Raw genomic sequence first — 9,959 nt, forward strand, 5'->3', positions numbered from 1 at the left:
CTTTTCTCAATCAGAGTGTTATACTCAATAATCAATTATCTGATACAATCAAAGAGTCTGAACAGTTATCTTATATATTGAACTTCACTGTATTCTAATATTCTGTATCATATTCAGTGATGTGACTGATTTATTTATTTATTAAATATCATGAAATCATTGTTATTATTTAGAAGAGATATAAATTACATTAGTAATGTTTTAAATCTATGATATTTAAATTATTAGTTAATCTATTCAAAATTAACAGTAACATTATTAAAAAGTATTATTAAAAAGTAATATTAAAAAGTGTTATTAAAAAACATTATCTTTTACAAAGTAAATGTAAAAGTTACTTAAGTAATTACTTTCATCTTATTCTTATTTCAAGAATCAGTCATCTCATTATTCTTCATCTCAATATTAAGATTCTTTATCAGTGTTTGTATTATAAGTTGAACTATATGAGTAATACAGAGAATATGACCTTATTTATTATTTCAGAAATGTAAAGTCAATTTTTACTTCAAGCTCTTCATCATAGTGTAGTTATTCATAGTATTATCAGTTATAATTGTAAGAAGACTGAGACTAATATCTTAATAGTCATTTTTAATCACAGTTATTAATATCTCTGCTATATAATTCTCAGTATGACTACTGATCAATGATTCAAATTCAATTAATATCTCTTAATAAGTTCAGTTCTCATTAATGTAATAATATATAACTTTCATAAATGTAAGATTATTTATACTAGTTCATGCATTCACTGTGAGAGACACTCTTCAATGATTCTTCAACTCTGATTCTAGATATTGTATATTAACTTTGTAGTATATCTCAAGATTGAACTGAAGACAGAATCAATGTATAATATAAAGATTTGAATTAAGCATTTAAAGAAGTGTTCAGAATTCAGAGTTTTCAATTGATTAAAGAGAAAGATTCAGAGATATACACATGTAAAGTAATTATTCATAGAAGTTATCAGATAAGAGTTATAAAATCAGAGTATTAATACAGAGTTGTTTTTACATAATTTTCTTCAAATTAGAAAGTTAGTATTATTAAAAATTATTATCTAATAGAGTAACTTATCAGCTCAGTAGTAATTTCCTGATTATTTTTCTTTTATTATCTGTATTCTGATGACTTCAGATATTGAGAAATTTCTTCAGAGTTATAATCAGTGTATAATGAATATTTCTGAATAAAGTTACAGTGATTACAGTAGAGAGATAACTCTTCAGTAATCTGTAATATAATCTGTTAATAATTATTTCATAGTTCATCTCAATATTTGTATTAAGTTTTTCATAAATTTCATGACCTGAAATCAGATGTAAAGAATGAAGTGATTATTTATTATAATTGAAAGAGAGTATTCTGTGTTAAATTGTAAATAATATAGACTTTGTAATTCACAGTGATTTCTTGAAGAGTTTATAAATCTTCAATAGAAGTAAAAGAAGTGAAAGAAGTGAATTCAGAAAATATAATAATAATTTAAGAAAGATGTTAATTTATTTTCAATAACTGATCACTAATATGTATAAGAAGAATTAATATAAGAGAAAATAATCTTGTTTCTTAGCTTAGTTATAATTTTAGTACTAACTCAGATTGAATATCATTAATATATAAAAGTAAATAAATAATCTTAATTAATCTCTGTTATATTTCTTGAAATATATTAATATTGTAAATATTAATGTTGAAAAAATGTTGATACTTATACATTATAGTGATTTGTAAATCATGATAGTTAAATATATATATATATATATATATTGTTTCTGACTTGATTACAACTTGTACAATAATTTTTAAAAACTTAAAATTAATTTTAATTATTAATAATTATGAACTTATAACTAATTAATATAAAAAGAAAAAAACTTTTTCTACTTATTATCTTTCTTCTCTTTCTCATTCTTCTTATCATTCTTTTGTGGTTCGGAAGAACGTACGACCGTCGGATAATAACGCGGCCGCTTCCGAACTACTAGCGTATGCGGCCGCTTCCGAACTACTAGCGTACGCGTACGAGTGTAAAGGGGCCATAGCAGCCGCTAATTAAATTAGTGTATGATATTACAATATATAAGAAGTCAGTGTATGCCTGTAATCATACACTGACTTAAGCAATCTTTGAATCATATCTGATAGCATGTCTAAAAACTGATGAGAAGCACAGACTTCTTCAGAGTATGATAATTCTGTCTATGAAGTGATTCATAGTTATCATATCAGAGTGATTCTAGAATATCTTAAAAGATAGTGTATAAAAAGCAGTGAGTGAAAGAGCATCTGATTGATACTACTTTGCTTATTAAGAAAAAACTTCATGCTCAGATGAATGCTATGTATGCAAATGAATGAGATATGAAAAAGAGAATGAGAGTGATGAATCAGATTCAAAGAAGTTCACTTCCTACTTAAAAGAAGAATAAAAAGAGAGAGATAATTATCACTGAAGTTGTATGATAATAACAGAAATTATATAATAATATAGTGATATAATAATATAGTGATAGAATAATATACTGATATAATAACACAGTGATATAATAATAGACATTATACAATCAATGAGAAATCACTGAAATGAATATCTTCTCTAACTAATATAAATAATACTCTTCTCTGCTATCTGAACTGAAAGATATGCAGAATCTCTCAGAGAGTTTACTTAAAGCAGTAAGAAAAGCAGCTGAAATCACTGAACTGAAATCAAAACTCTGTATATATACAAGAATTCTAAATAAGATCAAGGCCTTGTGTACACAGTGACAGGCTGAGATGAAAGTTAAATAATAATTGACATTCACTGCAGATTAAGCATTCACTATAAAGAGCTTTGCTGATGCAATTGTGATTCAAAGGTTGCTTAAGTCAGCGTATGATTACAGGCGTACGCCGGCTTCTTATATATTGAATCTCGTACGCTAAATTAATTAGTGGCCGCTAGGGCCCTCTCTTTACATTCATACACTAGTAGTTCAGAAGCAGCCGCATTATTATTCAACAGTCATACATTCTTCCGAACCACATTCTCCCTCACCAGATTCAGTCATGCTCACATAATCATGTCATACACTCTAGCTTCATGTGAATTAGCTCATCACTAGCATTTTGTGATTATATGACCTATTTCTGATTCAGCTAGTGTCTCATATACACTCTCACAAAGAAACTTTCACTATATTACATCACTTATTTACTAACTTTTCTCATTCTTCAATCATTATCTTTATCATTATCATTATTAAACATCATTATCTCATTCAAGATTTCTACTTCTTCTTCTGTTCAACTCTTTTCATTTGTCTATCTATTATATTATATGTGTTTCTGATGATGATCTCTCAATGACTCTCATTCTCATAACAAGTATTCTTGTAGTGCTCATATCAGGCAGTTCATTAGCAGTAAGTGTAACACATTGTGAAACATAGTCAGAACTTGTTTATCTTCTAACAATTGTCAGAATGTACTATTATAAATGACACATCTTCTTCATCTTCTTGTACACTCTCTTCATCTTCTTGTATATTCTTAATTATTTCTCTTCTCAGCAGGTTTCTGATCATGTTTTCTGACATGATTTTACATGAACACAGATGCTGATATGTTGTTTTTATTCACATAGAATCTTCACATGTTGACAGATTCATGTCTGCTGATGATAGTGAACTCAATGTTAAATCATTGATTGAGAACCTGAAGAACATGATAATGAAGAAATTGCTTATATTATATATGATCAGATCTTCTGCATTCTCTCTTGCCTCTTCTGCTGCTTCTCAATCTTCTACACTTGCTTCTATGTCTGATTCTCTCACTTCTGCTACCCCTGTTTCTATGACCTCTACTTCTACTACTTCTGGTTTTACTGTCTCTGTCTTTGTTACTAGCTCTCCTCATTTCAAGAAGATGTTATGTAGGCTCAGTGAATCACATTTTTCAGCATATATACTCTCACTCTTCTTGCTGACCTCTAGAATGATTTATTGCACAAAGACAGTGTATAACATGACTATCTGAAGTTCAGTTATAAACACTGATTATTACATTCATTTTAAATATTTGTGATAAGACAATTATTCATTTATTTCAGAGAATCACTTCTCTCTTCAACAGTATTGAGATTATAAGTCTTTTTCTTTTTCATCTTTTGTTTCTGATACTGATTTTTCTATTCTTAGGGAAAATTGTTATGAGTTTTACTGTGCATGAAGTCATGATATTTACAGACATTAAGAAGCTTTTCATAACTGTAAAGTTCAATATCACAGAGATATCTGCTCTGATGAATTTCTTTGAGATGATAGATCTGTATCAGCCTATTCTCTGATATCTGTTATCTGACTTCATGATGTAGATGAAAGATATTCATGTTTTCAGAAACAGAAATGTGAATATTGTACTCTTTTACACTCACAGATATGAGGCTTGTACATCTTATCTGAGATATTATTATGAAAATGAGCCATTCACATGCTGTGTTCTACTTTCTGCATTTCTCTGTGTTTCTCTCTCTCTTTCTGAGAAGCCTCATGCATGTTGTAATTACATGTACAATTCTAAGATCAGTGAGTGTTCATTCAGTAATTATTATCCCTGTTTTTACAGTTTTATACACTAACAATAGTTCTTAGTTACTCCAGCGCCAGAGGTCATTTTAATTGAAGATGACAACACTGCTGAGACTATTCTCTTTCACTCTCAAGCTTCTTCTGTTACTTCTTCTCTCTTCTCTGCAGAGAAGGTCATGCACACACTGAGTCATAAGTATTCAGCTCTGAGTGACTCTCATCATTTATCTGATTCTGTGTCTTCTTCTTTTATTTCTTCTACCTCTGTCTTCTCTGCTCTGACTTCTGATTCTGCGGGTTCTACACTCTTCTTCAATTTCTCTATACATACACATGCACATTTCTATATTGGCATTCCAGTCAATCTTATAATAAATGACATTAATGTTGTATGCAGAGCAGTAGAGGAATTGAAGATATATATAATGTTATTATAAGAGCAGCTTACAGCTCTTGAATTCCTTGCAGATCTTGAGTTTTGAGATTTTCTTTATTTTTGATGTTTTTCAGATGATGTGATGTTGAAAATAGATTAATATATAATGTATGAAAATGAATGAAGTATATATGATAATATTTATCTTTTACAGTCAATTCTTACAGTTAATGATCAATTCATTATCTCTTTTCTTACACTTTTTCTTTATCTGCTAGTCACTACTCTTATGCAATCTCTATATGATACAGTGTTCAGTGACTAGATTTAACAGCTTTCATCTTTTGTAATTCTGTCTCATGCATTATACTGTCTCTCTTCACTCACTCAGATCACTACAGTGAATAGCTCATTAAAACTAATCTTATCTGATCTCTGAGTGTTCTCAGAGATTGAGATAGCTTGATCTCATATATCTGCAGATGTTTCAGATAGTTTGTCCTCTGTAATCTTCACAATTAAACTGATGTAAACAGTTGAATTCAACTCTGAATTTCTTTTTCTTCTGTGATCTGATTCATGTACAAGTCTGCTGCTTTAAGACTGCTCTTTACTATATTATACTCACTGTCTGCAGTGTGTTATTATATAACTGACTACAGTCTCATTACTTATTAAAGTGTGATGTTCATCTGATTTCTTCATTTCTTCTCATTCTTTCCTTATAATCATGAAAAGATTGAAATAAGTGAGATTATCTGATTTGTAAGTGTCTATGATTTCTCTTACTTTGTGAGACTTTTCAATTGTAAGTCTCTTCTTTTTCAATACTGATAATAGTGCTGTGAATAATTATAATTCACTCAGGTCTTGCATCTTTGCTTTCATAAGTCATGAATCATTGATTAAGTTGTATAAGACTCATCTCTCTGATTCTTTCAATGTGTATATTCTCAGAGAATGTGATTTGAGTATTTTATATAACTCAAATCATCTAGATTGAAACTTCTCAGAATTCTCATTATATACAAGAACTTATATTCTCATCTTGAGACTCAATTTCTTAACAAGTGAGTCTCATATTCTTTTCAATTGAATTGCTCAGTTCAGGAGTAACTTATTAGCTTTTGCACATGTGTGACTGATCTCTTTCAATCTTGATTCTATGTCCGCAACTGTTGTGTCTGCAACTGCTACTGCTGTGTCTGTAACTGCTGTTTCTGCTGCGTCCGCAACTGCTCTCTCTCTCACCTTTTCCAAAGCATTCTCCGGGATGCGCGGATGCAATTCATACAACAGGTAGAATGGTGAACACTTGAAGACTGCATGCTGTTGAATCTGTGTGACCAATAGTGCCTGCCTGAGATATTCATCTCATAGTCTTGTAGACTTGCTCACTAGATATTTTATCAGCATGTTGCTCAAGATTTCATTCAAGTATTTCATCTTTCTGTTCATCCGCGGATGATATGATGTTATTCTATAATGTCTTATCTGTAATTGGCTTATGAAATGTCTCATCACTTCTTCTACAAGATTCACACTGTTATCAGTTAGAATCTCATGCAGCATTTCATAGTTAACATAGATCTCATTATGTAGAAACTTTATCATTATCTTCTCTATTATCTCTGAAACTGCTTTCATGACTGATCAGTCAGTAGTGTAATCAATAGCAGTGATTATTCATCAATTTTCATTTGATGTTCACAGTAATATGTCTATAAGATTCATCTCTCATTATTTAAACAGTTGTATTGTATACTTCATCTGATATTGTACTTTCTTATATTCTAACTCTTTCTTAGATTCTTTCACAATCTGACAATTCAGACACTCATGAGTATACATCTGAATATTCTCAGTCATGCTTGGCCAGTATACTCTTGATTTGAGTACACTCATGAGTTCAGAGCTTTCTAAGTGACTGAATTTCTTGTGTATATAAGTCATCAAGTTGTATTGAAATGAAGATTCTAGATAAGAAGCTTCTGTGTATTCTAGATTATGATAAAGTATAATATCATTTTTCTTTCTCAATTTCTTCAGCTTGAAGTTCAGAAGCATCTCTTCTACTACTCTTATGAGATACTTATCATTCAACATCTTGTCATTCTTCAAGTGAGAGATCATAGCATTCACTCATTCTGATTCCTTGCATTCTCTCAGTGTGTTTAATGTGAACATTTCTTGTATCTGATTTGCAGAACTCTTATCCATGAAATCAGATCTGCAACTGATTGTATCAGATATCACTGTATTTAATCTCTTTCAGTATTTGATATGAAGATCATACACTTGAAACTCTGAGATTCAATATGCTAAGTGTTTGAAAGGTTTTATCATTGATTGTAGATAGATGAGACTTTTATAATCTGTGATTATCATTGTTGTATGCCTGTTGTCAATATATCTATCTCATAACACTAGTGTATGCTTAATTGCTAGCAATTTCTTTTCATACACTGAATAATTGAGCTCAGTGTCTGATAGTTTTCTATCATTGTATATTATCAGATGCAGCTTGTCATTCTTACTCATCTGTAGAAGAGCATCTCTGATAGCTTATTCAGATGTATCTATCTCAATGTAGAAAGATTTATTACAATCTGATTGAATAAGCACTGAGAATATTATTATATATTCTCTCAGTGTGAGAAAAGCCTCTTCATACATAGTATTTCAGATGATTGAACAAAACTTCTTCTTTTGCAGATTTGCATCTGTTTCTCTTAAGAGATCTGAGAGTGATGCAGATATTTATGTGAAATCCTTGATAAATCTGTGATAGTATGAGACTAACTTAAGAAACTGTTGTATATGATGTACATTTCTCAGCTGCAGTCAATTTACTATGACATTCAATTTCTCTGAAATGAGGTGTATACAGTCATCACTCACTACATATCTCATGAACTTCAACTCTTTTATTTCAAACACACACTTGATTGATTTAATGTAGAGCTTATACTCTGTCAGAGTTATAAGCACTTCATTGAGATGCTTCAGATATTCATCATATAAGTTTGAAAAGACTAGAATGTTATTGAGATATATGAGATATGAGATTTCATTCTATTTATGAAGAATTATATTCATCATCATTTGAAAGATGATGAGTGTATTTATCAGACTGAATAATATTACTAGGAATTTGAACTTCTCTCATTGTGTATTAAATGCAGTTCACAGAACTGATAGTTCATCTATACAGATCTGCTAGTATTCTGAGAGAAGATTGATCTTTAATAGATATCAGGTGTTTCTGACTGTATTCAACTGTTATTGAATTCATGACAGTGAATATTCATTCTTGATCATAAGCTTATTGAGTGCTTAATAATTGATACACATCTGTCACTTCTCACCTGCCTTTTTCATGAATAGGACTGAAAAGTCTCACACACTTGATAAGAGTTGTATGAGATTATATTCTAGAAGGTCTGTGATCTGATGCTTCTGTTCTTCAAGATGTGTTTGTGACAGAGAATACACATTCTGATTGACTGGTTTTGTGTCCTCTGTGTCAATCTCATGTACAAATCCTCATTCCAGCAGCAATTTCAGTGAAAGATCTGTTTGAAAGATCTTCTCATACTTCTTCAGAAGCTTCTTCATACACTTGTTCTTCTGTATATCTTTTATCTTGGTTTTCTTCACTTCTGAGTCCTGTATGATATACAGAATGCTTTTGAATGAGGTCTTGCAAATCATTCTCTTTACTTATTAATGTGTAAGCAGATTTAATCCTTCTATATCAGAGGTGTGAAATGTTCTTCTTATATCAGTTGATAGAATTGTATGAATCATTTTCTTTCTATCAGTCAATCATATATGACATGTACATTATTGAATCTGCGGATTGAACCTTTGAAATTAATTGAGTCTGAGAATAAGGTTGTATTTCACATTCTGCAGCTCTCACACTCAAATATAGCAAGATCATTCTCTGAAGTGCAAGAGAACTCTCACTCTTGCAGGTGATATCAAATATTGATTATCAGATAATCTTATGTGTTGAGAATTCTTCACTCAGCAGACCTCTTTCAATCTTCAGATCATATAATTATCAATATATTGTATAGAAGCTTCTGTGTCTACTAACACTTTTACAGCCATCTCTTGATTCTTATTCAAGTGTCTCTTATATATTAACATTTCAGGTCTCAAGGCATTGAGGTGAGCATCTACTTCCTTGCCTGCATCTCAGTCAGAAGCCTGCTTTCTCTTTGTGTTCACAAGATTCAGAGAGTCATCTAACACAGGTATCTCTTTCACTTTGAAGACTTTTCATAGAATATCAGTAAGTGTCTCTGAGCTCACTGATTCTACTAGGTTTTTGACTCTCTTGCTTCTCTTGACTGCGCACACTGAGTGCAATCTTTTACATCATGATTTTAATGTCTACAGTTGAAGTAAGCTTAATACTCATAATATCAAGATTTTCATTCAGAGAATTTCTTTTTCAGAGAATTCAGTGCTTTAGCAATGACATTCAGATCTAGATTCATTGCATCTGAATATGTAACTTGTGTTGTAGAAGTCTGATTACTCATTCTTCACTGAGATATACTCAATTGCAGTATTTTCTGTTACAATTGACTCACTTATTCTTATATAATGAGAATATTATATGCTTCTTTCACTGTGTCTGATTATAAGATTAAGTATTTTCATTTCACTCTTAACTTAGATGTAAGATTATGAATGAAGATCTGTAAACAGAAAGATGTTGAAAGCTCTTCATTCAATATAAAATAGTATAAACTGAAGTATGTAAAGTATAATGTAAGATCACTTACTTATCTACACTCAGTGAAGTGTTTATAACACTTATCTTATATATTCACTTTCTCAAAGTTGTGCAAGATCTATTTAGAAAACTCATTTCATATTCATGAAAATGAATATCACTCTGAGTCTGTGAGATTCATCTTTTTATCAGTTATTCATAATGACTTCACTTTTCTGTATAGAAACACAGCAGATCTTAAGACTTG

This window comes from Blastomyces dermatitidis (genome assembly GCF_000003525.1).
Source record: "Blastomyces dermatitidis ER-3 genomic scaffold supercont1.5, whole genome shotgun sequence".
Lineage (NCBI taxonomy): Eukaryota > Fungi > Ascomycota > Eurotiomycetes > Onygenales > Ajellomycetaceae > Blastomyces > Blastomyces dermatitidis.